Genomic DNA, 13,818 nt, shown 5'->3' with positions numbered 1-13,818 from the left:
TTGAATTATTCACAGTTTTATTCTGATTAAAATGTTTAAATATGAATGAATGATATTTGAATGGAATCAGTTCGTATTTACCATGACGTATTTGCACTTATATTGCAATATTTATATAAATTTGTTTGTATATTCAGTTCTGAGGATGCTATTGGTGATAAAGTTTTGTTATTACTTGAAACCCAAACTTAAAAAAGAAGGGAACATAATTTCATACGGTTGTCTACATTTTTGTGGTTTAATCAGGCTTTTCTCATCTGAAAACATGTCACTTGTTATTAAAATAAAAGTAAATGCACATTTCATTAACATTGCCAGCCACGTCCTCTGTTCCCCCTATTCGCCCTTCTTTCCCTCACATGATGACCCAACCCGACCTCCGCTCTGTCTTTGCCAGTTGGTGCTTCCTGGCTCCGCGCCCTTTGAACCTCCCAAGACACTCGAGGCAGCTTTTCTGTGGGTTAGGAGCATGCTGCAATGATGGGCTGAATTTAGTAGTATAAGCATTTTACATCTCAGTCCAAACGAGATCCAGAGAGAAAACTTTGGGGCTAAAGACAAAGAATAAAAATATAGCAGCTACATTGTTTCTATTTAACTAAATTTGCAGTAGCTTGAGTTGAGTGAAGCGATCAAATGAGAGACGTTTTTTTTTTCGAGCTGCTGTTCAACTTATGGCTTTTTGCCGATGGATCCCAGCAGACTTTGAGGAAAAACAAAGTAAGATTTAGTTTGTCTTTATCAGTGGTGAATTAGCCATCGTTTTATTTAGAAGTGGTCCTCGGTGGTAGTCTTCTCTACGTATGATAATCACAGCAGTTCTGTCAGAAAAAAACAAAAACAAAAAACAATCACATTTCTTTTAGCAGAAAGCATCATCATCATACTTTTATAAATCAGTGTCCCTATTGAGACAGAAAATTTGACCAACCAGTCATGTTTTGATTTGTAGCCAGTAGGATTTTTTTTTTTTCCTTTATTTTTGAAAATTGGGATTTTCTTGCCAGCCTAAGGATTGGATTCTTAGAAAAATTGCAGCAAACTGTGTGGCATTGTTGCATACTTACGTTTTCTGGTACCCAACGATGCAAAATGATATTTGCTGAGTTAATTAGAAACTAGGTCGGGTAAGTATCAGCCGTAGCCACTTCAATTATTCAACAAACTAAAGTAAGTAAATCTTAATCTGCACAGACAACTAATTTCTTTGCTAATATTATTATTAGCTATGTAAGCAATATTACCTTCACTTTATTGCTGTGATATTTGAATAACATTGTGTGAATTTTGTTCAACATATAGTCACTATATGTATAGTACATATAGTATCAGTGACAGGGTATTTTGATATGTCCAAAAAAATGAGGGCCGCCCTTGATTTAGTGATACAGTATCACATGTCTTTGCATTATTTAAGGTCCTATATGCAACGGAAATGCACAATAGAAAGCCCAATATGGACTCATAGATACAATGTTATCACACCATGTTGCATGGCTACTCTTTGCAGGATAAAACTGCTACATTCTCTGTTTATTGCAAAGAATTTGTTACAAAATTTGGTCTTAAATTGTCAAAAAAATCTAAACAGTATTAAAGATTGTAAACAATAACTATGGAGGTATGTACCGGCACTACTTGTTTGTTATTTCCTGTATCTACACTTTTCCTTAAGCAAATGCTTCTAACACACATACAGTTGAAGCAGCATATTTCACTGAGCAAAATTTCTTCACACTCCTTTCATTTATATTTACATTGAGAGTACAAAATGATTCTCTCAGTGTATCATTTTGTGCCTTGAGTGTACCTTTTTTCCAGACTGACAATAAAACGATTTTTATGCCTAATTTATGTAAATCTTGAAATGTGAAAGAGAAAAAGTATGCATTGTGTCTGGTAAAGTATATGTAAGTCTCTGGTTTCCATGAGTTTAACCTGTCAGGATTGTGTCCATGTTTGTCATGTGGTTGTTCTGGGTGACAGTGACAAGCCAGGAGTCAACAGGATAATCCGAGTTAAAGCTTTCGCCGTCGTGAGGATCCTGCTGCTGAGAGCCAGAAATAAACTCCGAAACCTTTTCAGGTCTAATGCAGCTGAAGGTTCTCCACGTCCTTTTTTGACTCGGTAAAATTCACACATACATAATCACCGCAGTCCCTTTTAGCTGGCGCAGACCGACACGTGTGCACACATGTCCTGCTCATCAGCAGGTGGGAACATGACCATCTCTGGTATCAGGACATAAATGCATAGACACACACGTACACATTGTCTGCATCATGTGCACACGAGAGCGTCTCAGCGTGTATGTTACGTGTTTGTATTTTGATTCTAACATGAAAAGGCACTTCCACACCCATATATTACCTTCTAAAAATAAAGTTGTGACGTCAATAAGTTATTTCAGTTGGTCAGCTAACATTTCCCCCCCCTCCCATCTCAAAACACACTCAATAACGGAACAACTTTGAGACTTCAAAATATAAACCTCTCTTTTTAGCACACAAGCAGCACAGAAGACGCTTTTTTATAAATAAGTGCTCTTGAATGCACAATTTTAGAACAGATGTTTTGTTGTTACTTTGGAGGTGATCTGTATTTTTGCATAAAGATGTTTTCTTTCTGCATTTATGTCACACTTCTCCACAGAATTAAATAAAGTAAGTTAACAGCTATTAATATACTCTGCATGTTAAAAGAAAACATCATGTCCTCCTGCTGATTTACAATGAGGCTGAAGTGTGGAAACAAGTTTGGAATTGTTGCCTTGATAAGTATTCACATCACATATAACTCTCTGCAGTGAGGCTTAGAAATGAGTCATAGTCTAGAATGGTAGGAGGGCACATAAACAGGCTGACTTTTTATCACCACAAAAACAAATGTCTTCCATGACTGCAGATGCGCGCCGATAATTAGGAATGGATTAATTAAAGAAAATTTATACTGCGGCTCTGGCCCAGAATGCAAAACTTATTTCAGTGTTGTAGGATTTGATGTGCCAAACATAAATATCCACATTTACATCATTCTGAAAACGCCAGCACAATCTGAATATTTATTCACGTCATGAAATCTGAGCTCTGTAAGGATGATTTTTTTACACCGAGTTTTGCTAAACGTGATGCAACATACAACCTGTTTGCTTGCTTTCCTTATTTTATTCACATGATTTTGTCGGGTAGACTGGCGACCTGTCCAAGGTGACCCCACCTCTCACCCGGAACGTTAGCTGGAGATGTTGTTATTATTATTGTTATTATTTCTCCCTCTTTAGTTAATTTCTGAAAGGCAACGTCTTTCTGCAGCAACTTTTCTGTAAAATCAATCGCTGTTTAGATAATATGTTGTAGCCAGTTTTTCTGTTTGTTTTGCTACTTTTGTTTTAAATAAATTTCCCACATTCCTTTAGTTACATCACAGACGGCGTAATGGAACTGATCAGATGTTTCAATTATGTCTATCTGAATTTTGTGGCATTTACTCTTCCTGTGTGTTGATTGTTCAGAAAAACTTTAATGTTTGCTGTTTTGACTCTTGATGGCCCAGATGGATGGATGGACCTGTGGCTGGATCAGTAAAGGGCACAGAAATCCACTTTGCATCAGACCAGCCAGGTGAAGGCAGGGGACAAGCATGGGCTGGTATTATTAAAAATGTACTAGTTGGACCTTTTCAGGTTGAAGATGGACTCAAAATCAACTCTCAAACCTCCTGCCAGTTTTTATAAGACACTTTCTTCAAGCAGTGGTTCAGGAAAAAGTCTTTCAAGAAGATTATGATTTTTACGCTGAATCATGCTCCGTATCTTGCATTAAAGTCCTCCACTATGTGGCCAGCCTGTAAAGGGCTTAAAAATGAAAGAATACCGAAGTGGGTCTCTTCCTCACTAGACCTAAACCCCGTTGAGAACTTGTGGGCCCCTATAGACAGGTGAAGGAAAACAGTACACATCTCTGATGTCACTGATTTATTTTTTTTGAATGTCAGAAATGTTAATTTGTCAATTTTGAGTTACATATTTCTTATTCTCACTTTGACGGAAGACAACAAACAAGTGAGATGTTCAGTTTGAATTCAATTGTGTGATAATTCTGCACATATAGAAAGATACATAGAAAAGAAAGCCAAAATCTGACTTTTACTTTCTTAAATATTCAGGTTTGAGAGGTTATAAACATTTTGGATTGACTGAGAGTGCTGTAGTTGTTCAACAATAAAATTAATCCTCAAAACTACAACTTGCGAAATAGCTGTGCACACAGTGTACTCCATGTCAAATCTGAATCAGCCAAAGAACAATTGCTGTTAATTTAATAATTATGTTGTGAAAGAGCTTGTCTTTATAGTACTCTGTGTATTCAAAGTAAATCTGATATCGTTAAAAGGTAACAGAATATTTAGGACGTGCTGGTTAGCAGCTTCATGATCTATAATTGTTTTAAACGCTGAAAAATGATTTTAAGAGGACATAGTTAAGCGGTAGAGTGAGGAGAGACATAAATAAATGGTAGCACTGCGTTCAGACCGGGTGGCTCCAAAGATGACAAGATGAGTAGCATTGTAACTCCCTGGGAGCTAAATTTGAGAGGTGGACATTATTGAAAACTTATTGCGAGTAGGTCAAGAAAGTGACACCATAATGAAATGGAAGTCTTTGTTTACATTTTTGCATTTATCTGTCGAATTAAAAAAAAACTGTTAAAATGAGACTTTATTAATTTATTTCTTTTATAAGATTACAGAAACATGGATTATTTCTTTACTTGTTTATAGAAATTCACTTGTAATCCAAACTGTTATATGTTTTTTTTTACTATCATTATTGTCATTTTTCCCTGCACAACTTTGCCAGCTGGAGTTTTATGATGCGCTATCTGCCTTTGATATGTCTCCCTTTGAGAGGCATTTAATCATAAATGGATGTTCTCTGGCTAAATGGAGGTTAAATAAAATTGATAAATATGATTCCTCCCCCTGCCCCCAAACTTTAGAAAAGAAAAATACAATGGATGTTTTTCTGTATTTTTCTGTGGCGGTTGTTGTCTTCCGTAAACCAAACTTTGTTCACAGTCACACAGGACAACAACCACGCACATGCACACTCATAAGGGAAATTTCACACCATGTGACGTGACATGGATGTTTACAGACTGTGGGAGAAAGATGGAGTAGCAGGTATAAACGCTGTGCAAATTCCATGCAGAGAGGAACCAGGCCAGATTTCAAGACAGACTATGCATATTTTTAAAATGAAAAATAATACAAGCCTAACAAAACAAACTGTAGTGCCGTAAGCAAAGCAGTTGAGAATCATTTTTTATATTAGTTTAAAAGATAGAATAATCCAGAATGACAAACCACCCCAGCCTGACCTTTATCACAAGCTATTTAACCACCACCGACCTCAACTATCAATGGAGTTTCAGGATTCGCCTCAAGACTTTAAGGGCTCCAGTTCATTCATTATTGTAGCAAAAAGCTGTTTTGTTTGAAAAAAGATAAAACACAGGGATGTGATGAATATGAAGTGATTTTGTTGTATTCGCCTCATTTATTAATCCTACACCGCTGGTAATTTAACCCACCAGAACGTGGTTTGGGACCTTTATTAGCAATGGGTCCCATGTTTTTGATGCTATTATTTGAGAGATATTTAACTGGCTTTTATAAGAGAATTGATCTCCTTCCTCTTGGCACAGGACATGACTATTTAATCAGAAACACGGTGGTGAGAAAGAGTTTGGGGAGGCCGCATGAGTTTGATTAACATTTCTAGTTCAACAATACTCTTGCACTACCTCAAATTTCATGCCTGCACCTCATTTCACCTCCGCTGCCTCTGTGTTCCCGGCAATAAACCCTTAGAGTCTGAATCATACCTGAGTATGTGAGCTTCGGCACTTGGACCTGATTCCACTCACCGTCGCTTGCTGAAGCGTCACTCATGAGGACAGAATGATTCACAGCACAACAAATCTGAGAATAAAAGAGCGACGCGTTGGCCACTGAACAATGGGAGAAACAAAGTGGGAAAGCTTTGGAAATAGGGAAACTTTGTTTTCCATTTAACTGTAAAGCACAGTGAAAATTGGATTTCTGCCGTCGATCCTTCTTTTATTGTACTCGCAACTGGAGACTTTAGGAGCACAGGCTTAAAAACTGCGACGATGAGAAACTAGGTTCACAGCCATGTTTAAAAAATGATGAGATCCATTCCAACCAGGCATGTTTGTAGAAAGGTTTGTTTCAAAGGACATTTTAATAATAACTTTTATTAAAAGTTATTATTAACTGTATTTAACACACGTTCTAATAACACCCACATTTCTGTTTTAAAACTGTTTTTATTTATTTATGTTTGTATATATAGATATAGATATCTATATCTATATATATGTTTGTGATTTGTCATGTGTATTCGAAGCTTGTTCCGCTCCTTTGCTGTCTCCTCTCAGGCACAAGCACAACATGATGTAATCTTAGAAGTAAGATCACTGTGTTCTCTAAATTAATAGCCTGAAAATGCTTCGGGTTCCTCTGTGGCCATGTGACAGTACTTGAGATGCTTTAAGAATCAAGACCTGCTTCCCTTTGAATAACAAAGCAAGGGCTCTGCTGCGCATACAACCTCTTTTTGGTAAGTGTGCTTCGTTATGATGCCACAGAAGAATGTAAATATTGAAACACATCACAATGTGTGGTGGGAGGAAAAGTCAAAAGCGGCTTGCCAGTAGTGGCATACATATTTTACCTGTGAGAAAACTAAGCATGGAGTTTTATATAAACTCTTCTGGTGGCTCTAAATGACGTACCTAAGTGAAGCGTCATAACGGCAATAAAACAATGAGACAGGCTGTTTTCAGTACAGCCCTGCCACCTATTCCAGTAATTTTTCTCACAAGCACATCATGGAGTGAATTCTCCTTTTGAAATTACCAGAGCTTCCTGTGTGATGCTCCTTACCTCCTTATTGATCTCTTGAGTTCTTTTTTCTTCGTTTTTCGTTTCCATGTGGAAAAAGCACAGACTCTCAGACAAGGAGACAGCGCTGCCAGTATTGTGAACATGATTAAAGCAGCTGTACCAAGACAGTGAATGATACAAGCCGCTTGTAGCTACAAGAGGAAAGAGGAAGTAATATTTCCTAATGCTGGGACACTTGGGAGATACACGAGGTCTCATTATCTCCCTAAACGCTTGAGGCTTTCCAATGTTCACACCTTACACCCACAGCTGACCTATGACTCACCAGCCCCTCTATCCTCATAGTAAACCTTTATTACATTACCTTAATCGTGAAGCATCATGTCGAAAGGTTGAAGGGTGAATAATTGGCTTCTCATGATTTATTTTTCTCCTCTCTTTTATATATGACGCATGCACGACTTGCATCTTACCTCTTTGGTAAAATGCTACGCATGCCATGCATTCTTCCAGCCTGATTTATGAAAAGAAGCAGATCACTTTTATTTAGACTCACAAGACCTTGGTGTCGGCCAACGTCTCTGCATGACAGAACACAGGCGTATTCAGAGGCTGGCGTCAGTTCATTGATGAACTCAATGGGGCGACTTCTCTAAAAGAACCGCTGTGTGCTCTGCACAATAATGTGGTGTTCCTGCTAAACATTGAACTACTCTGCCCAAACAAGAGTCAAACCCCCCCAAAACCTCCGAATGATTAGCTGTCTCACATTATACTCGAAGAAAATATTGACGCGTTTTCTTTCATTTCAACGTTTTTCTATTAAGTTAGAAACAATCAAGAAGCTTGAATATTCAGTTTGCACAGCTTATAATGAACAAAAAGTTTTCAAGTTCATCTAGGAGGCGAACTGAGGATATCTGAATAGAAAAACTGACGCAAGTTCCCTTTTATTGTCATAAACTTTATCTTGCATAGCAGCAGCCTAAAAGGAAAGGTTGACAAAATGAATCAAGTCTGGAACATTTAAGTATTAAGTATTAAAAGCAACATAATTATATAGTCAAAATTAAATCTGCCAAGATTTAATTATGACTATTAAATCATAGTTAGTATGATTTAATAGTCATATTTGTTCTTTGTTTACCACAACTATAAGCTTTGCTTCCATTTAGCATGTTTTACTAACTACGGGAAGGGCCAAATAAAAAGTAAAAATAAAAAGCTGAATTTCACATCTCCACTTTTCCAAAGGCCAATATAAATACTGCAACTTTAGTCCAATAACATATTTTATGAATCACTTTTATTCTACTGAAGCTCAAATCTCGTTAGAGAAATATTTTGATGACAACTTCAACAGTAACTTTGGTAGTTTTTTAACATTTTTACTGGTAAACATATTGAACAAACATACTGGACTCAGCACATACATTTTAACCCAGAATGCAAGTGATCATCTAACTGCTTCTCGGTTAGATGATCAGTTTAAGCAACAGTCAGCCAGAGTCTACAACATGAAAAGAGTATTTTAAGCATTAATGGATCAATTCGACATCACATCAATATCAAACACCCAGATCAATACGAAGAGAACATTTTGAATTAAATCAGCATAACAAAAGCTAAGATAAACCAAGAAATGATGGAAAACAGAAAGGATAATATAATAATACAAGACAACATGTTTACAAAGAACATGTTTTTTAAAATTAATTATATATATTAAACAACAGGTACCTGCTTTTCATCATTCAAAAACTATTTGATAAGTTAAATGTTAATGTTAACAAAATGTTTGATAGTAATTTTAATGTTTAGACACCTTGAGCTTCTATTTAAGATTTCATTTGAATATTCAGATGAGCTAACATTATGTCTGTCTTTAGGATTCAAATAGAGTCAGACTGAAGACAACAGCAGTGCAACAATAAGATTAACTAACTGATCAAAGGTGACCTTTTATGTTTCCTTTTAAACAAATTAGGGCAGATCTATGAGATATAGAAAATATGTTCATTACATTTTTTTTGCACAAAATCATTCTTAGATAATGCTCAGGTCTGCCTATTTTGAGCTCCTTTCAGAATTTTATTTCTCTGTAATTTTTGTGCAAGTAAGACATTGTTGGACACGCCCCGCAGCTTAATGTTTACACTCATACTTTGTGCACGTCAAAGTGGCTGCAAACAGATGCACGATTGTACAACGCGGAGCCTCCTGCCTGGTAAGTCAACAACAGAAAGCAGCCATTTTACAGCACATGCAGCCATAAAACCAGATGATGGGGGCTACAAGGGACTGAGATGGGACACAACTGGACCCTCTTTTCAGAGATTGAAAAGAGGAAGAATACCCTCTTAGCTCCTTCTTTGGATCTTGAAAGAGAGGCGGATGGTCATGGAGCCCCTCGTTTAAGACAGGAAGGAGAACTTGAGAGGGAACAGGAGCTTGAGCAGAAGGACTCGCTTTGGTCCCCTCTGTGAAGATGGTAACAAAATCTACGATAATCTTGAGTGGAGGCAGTGCTCAGGACATTGACTGACATGGTTGTGGTCCCATCCAGGTTGTTGGTGTGATAGTTCAGGTCTTGGCTGAGGAGGATTGAGATGAGATTAAAACTGGGGATGTGGAAATTTGAGGTGAGGCTGTAAAATTGGATAAAATCAGTTACAAAATGGAAATAACAAAATGAAAGTTGCTTTAACTCCCTTACAACTGTATGAAAGTCCCTTGGTTTCTTCTAACTGAGATTATCCAGACGGTCATCTACTCCAAGTAAGACATTCAAAAACTACTATTGAGAAAAGTTTTCCACAATAAAAGTCAGGGAACACGTTACATATTTCCAGATAGTTTTCCATACACTAAGTATCCAGCTGGTTTCATCTTAGTGTTAAAAGTATTATTTTCATAAAAATGATTATTTTTGTGAATATTGTCTTCATTAATATGTAGAATGACTCACCCATCAGAATTGCAGCCAATAGGTATGATAACCATAATTAATTCTCTAAAATGAGTGCAACTCAAATGAGACGGCAAGGGATCTAGTAGTCCTTGTGGGGCACCTCAGTTGCACAGGACTGTGCTTGTTTCTGAGAACAAGAGATTTTCATCTCAGCCAGAGGCCACAGTCTCCACTTTCCCTATTTCCAAGCAACTCTTCCACTGATGACTCATCCCTCCTGCCTTATTACAAGGAGCAGCTCTCATTCTCCATTGTACTTCAGTGCACACAAACTATAATGAAATTGAGATGCCAATGCAAAAGGTACAATCCGTAACAAATGGTTGTCAAATGTCTGTGTGAACTGCAGAGGAGATCTGATATGATGATGATTGCATGCATATTTATAGGAAAAGTTTGTAGGAATTGAAAACCGGATTGGCAGCAAAGACAAATACGTTGCGCATATAACACATCTGACATGAATAACTAAAGAGTATTTAGGCAGGTGCTTGAATATGTGTTTCAGACAGACCTGAAAATGAATAGGAAGAGCTATTTTGGGACAGCTGATTATGTTACTTAGATCAAAACTGGGAGGGAAAGATATGAAAAGCCAGAGGTGTTCCCAGAATCAAAGAGCTGCTGTTGTCTGTGCCCCACACAACTTGAAACGTACCATCTATTTATGTTGCACTGCTCTTGAAAATCTCAGCAACTCTCAGTCAAACAGAAAGTGCGCTTTTCTTAAAACCCAATTATTTTAAGTCACGACGAGACGTATGATCTCGGCTTTTCACGATTTACAAAACAGTCATCTCTTTTATTTGTCAGATTGAATATCGTTTATAATCAAATCGTGAGAGCTCATGCAAAAATCAGAATAAATAAAAAAAACAAAATTTATTTTTCTTAATTTTTATTCATAGCGTTAAAAAATTTAATACTTTCAAGCCAAACTAAAATGTTTTTCAAGTTGTCTTGGTGCCTAAACCCAAACAAACAGATTACCCGAGTCCATTTTACACACCAACAACATCCCTGAAAAACATCTATCATGTGGCTCCAACAAAGACAAATTAAACTTTTAATTGCTATGCTTAGCTTAGCTTAACTTGTGACTATCAATGTGAAGTGGCAAATACAACCCTGGATCAAACACTGAAGTTGAAATTATGCATCTTTTAAAGACAACAAATCAATTATCATAAGTCCCACAACATACATAATAACTAATGAAACAAATATCTTTATCTGATCATGAAGAATGAGGCACTTTCAATCACCATTACAGCAACACAGCCTGTCTCCATGTTCTGACATCACATCTAAGACTGCTGAACTTCGTCAGTGATAATTACATTGCCTTGTAGGTTAGTAACTCATATATTCATAATTCTTTTATTCTTTCATACTTTTAGAAAAAGTTCTTAAAATTCTACATATTACTTATATTGGGCTAAATGTAACTTTCTTTGTGATACCAAACCTCTTAAAAAAAAACAAAACACTTGGCACAATGCAAGGGTTGTTAAATATACACAAATGGAACCTGATTTCTTCCACAGCAATTTTGAGGACATTGAGAATTTTCACATTGCTGCTGACCAGCAGGAGATGGCTACATGTGGTCATAATGGCATGAATGGTAAGCAACAAATTTCCCAAGAAAGTATTTACCAAAACTTTGGACCACCAGCAGGAAATGTTCAACAAGGTTCTACCATCACAATGTCTGAAATTGAGACTTTCAGTGTATTTCCTGCCTCTTATTGTTTAATTCTTGTGAGGCTCTGAATTACAGCGCTGGCTGTCTGTTCTAGTTGACAGGTGTGGTACTTTGTCTGGTCATCTCCTCCTGTACTCCAATTTCCTTGGAGTTCATTTTTGTGTAAACATTCAATATTCAATTTCCATCTGGCACCAACAACAATGCCATGTTGAAAGTCAATTAAATTCCCTTTCTATGCCAGACTGACGCTCAGCTTGAACCACTTTTAGACGTCGTAATTCATCAAGTCGCCTGTGTTACTGTTTGATTGGTTGATATATTTGGTGTACCTTACACACATTTGTGTAATCAGAGGGTGTTGGCAATTTCCTGAAGTCAACCAGCCTTCCCTGCGATATTACAAAGTCAGGGAATACAAGACATCAAGAAATTCCTTAGAGAACAGCTGTTGCTGCATATGAATCCAGGAAACATTACAAAGAGTGCAAAACATATTCAGCCGTTGAAAAAATGTAAGGTATTTTAAAAAATCCCAAAAGGGGAGGTCTCAGCAAGTTCACTCTGAGGTCAGATCATGTAATGCTCAGCCGACCTCATTTAGCTTCAGTCAGAACTCAGTTAGCATATTAAATGTTAAAGTTCATGAAAGTACAATTAGCAAACGACGGAACAACTGCATCTAATTTGAGGGGCTGCAAAGGGAAAGCCTCGTCTTTCTAAACAGAACATGGCAGCACAGTTGGGTTTGTAAAGATACATATCAGCAGGGTTGCAAAATCAATGTCTTTTAGCCAAACAACATCGAATCAGATGTTGTTTGGATGAACCAAGATTTTGTGAAATATTCCCAAAAACTTTGTGTGTCGTCAAACGTCCTTTGACCAATGGTTGAGCATGGTGATGGAGGGCTGATCGTGTCCTTCCACTGCTGGTACTGAACCTGCCACAGTCACTGAATTCAATATGAAGTCCTCTAAATAAAAAAAAGTATTTTATGGTCAATTGCGAGTCCACCAGTATAACAGCTGTAGCTTTACCCACACTGGTTTATGAGACGTAACAGTGATCTCAGTTACAGCAGTAAATCTACAAGAAAGTGACTAAAAAAGGAAATATCACAGTGTTACTGCACTCAGCTTACGCTCAGACCTGGCTCCAACAAAAATGCTGTGCTCATAGCAGTGTCTCTAAGCCTCAAAGGTGCACTTTGTTTTAGGATTTCAGGATAAACGTTAGATCACGTGTTGAGTTCACTTCTTTTCATTTACTTAGTTTCTCTGCATCACCGCAAAACAATTGTCAAGTGAGAAAAAGCAAACTGCTTATTTTTATGTACATAAAATGCTGATGGGTGGGTGACAGGAATATCAATGCAAATGTTTTTTTTTTTTTTTACTTTACAGAAAATAGAAGAAATACTTCTGGCAAAACATGGAAATGCTGCTTTGCATTTTTTGCATGTAGAAAATCATCTGTGTTTGAGAAAAAAATTAGTTAAGGATAATTTAGGGCTATAAATATCAGTTTGTTTTAAAGTTATTCTGCCCTCTAGTGGTAAGAAATTAATAACTACAACTTTGTGAGCAGATATCTTCTTTGTGGTCACTGTTGAATTTAGACCATAAAGCACATTTGCTGTCTCTTGTCCACTCTCTTATTTGATGTTATACACTGGAAAGAAATGACTATTCAAAACGAAAGGGCTTGGAAGAAAGCTCCAACAGCTGCCTGCACAGGTTTTATCTCTTTGTTTATGGCATTCAATTACTGGCACATGCATAGGGCCCAGTGTGTTCAATAATATTTCTTTTTTCTTTTCCTTTATGATTTAATCAGTGCTTGTTGGCAAGAGCCTAATAGCGAGGCCAGTGATGAGTCAGCCAGGCTGCAGTTTTGGAAGCTGGAGGTGAGAATAACACTGAGGGGAGGAGGAAGACAGGGACAGAAAGAAAACAAGCACATTGGAAGACAAGCTATGAGAGATCCCATTGTGTCTTACACTGAACTTGGACACAAGTGCTTTCTCTTAAGAATCACTGGAATGCAAAAGGTCTGCTAACTCCAAAAGCACCTCATTAATAGTCACCCTTGAAATGTTTAACACCATAAAATGAAGAGATGTGTTCCATACATAGATCACTTTCAGGTTTGCAGATGCCTTTCCTTAATCAGTAGTCTGGGTTAGGAGCTGCTGCCATGTTCAGTG

This window comes from Poeciliopsis prolifica, unplaced genomic scaffold (genome assembly GCF_027474105.1).
Source record: "Poeciliopsis prolifica strain line A6 unplaced genomic scaffold, Auburn_PproV2 SCAFFOLD021, whole genome shotgun sequence".
Classification (NCBI taxonomy): Eukaryota; Metazoa; Chordata; class Actinopteri; order Cyprinodontiformes; family Poeciliidae; genus Poeciliopsis; species Poeciliopsis prolifica.
The sequence above is the reverse complement of the archived record's forward strand: the minus strand, read 5'-3'. Positions refer to the sequence as shown.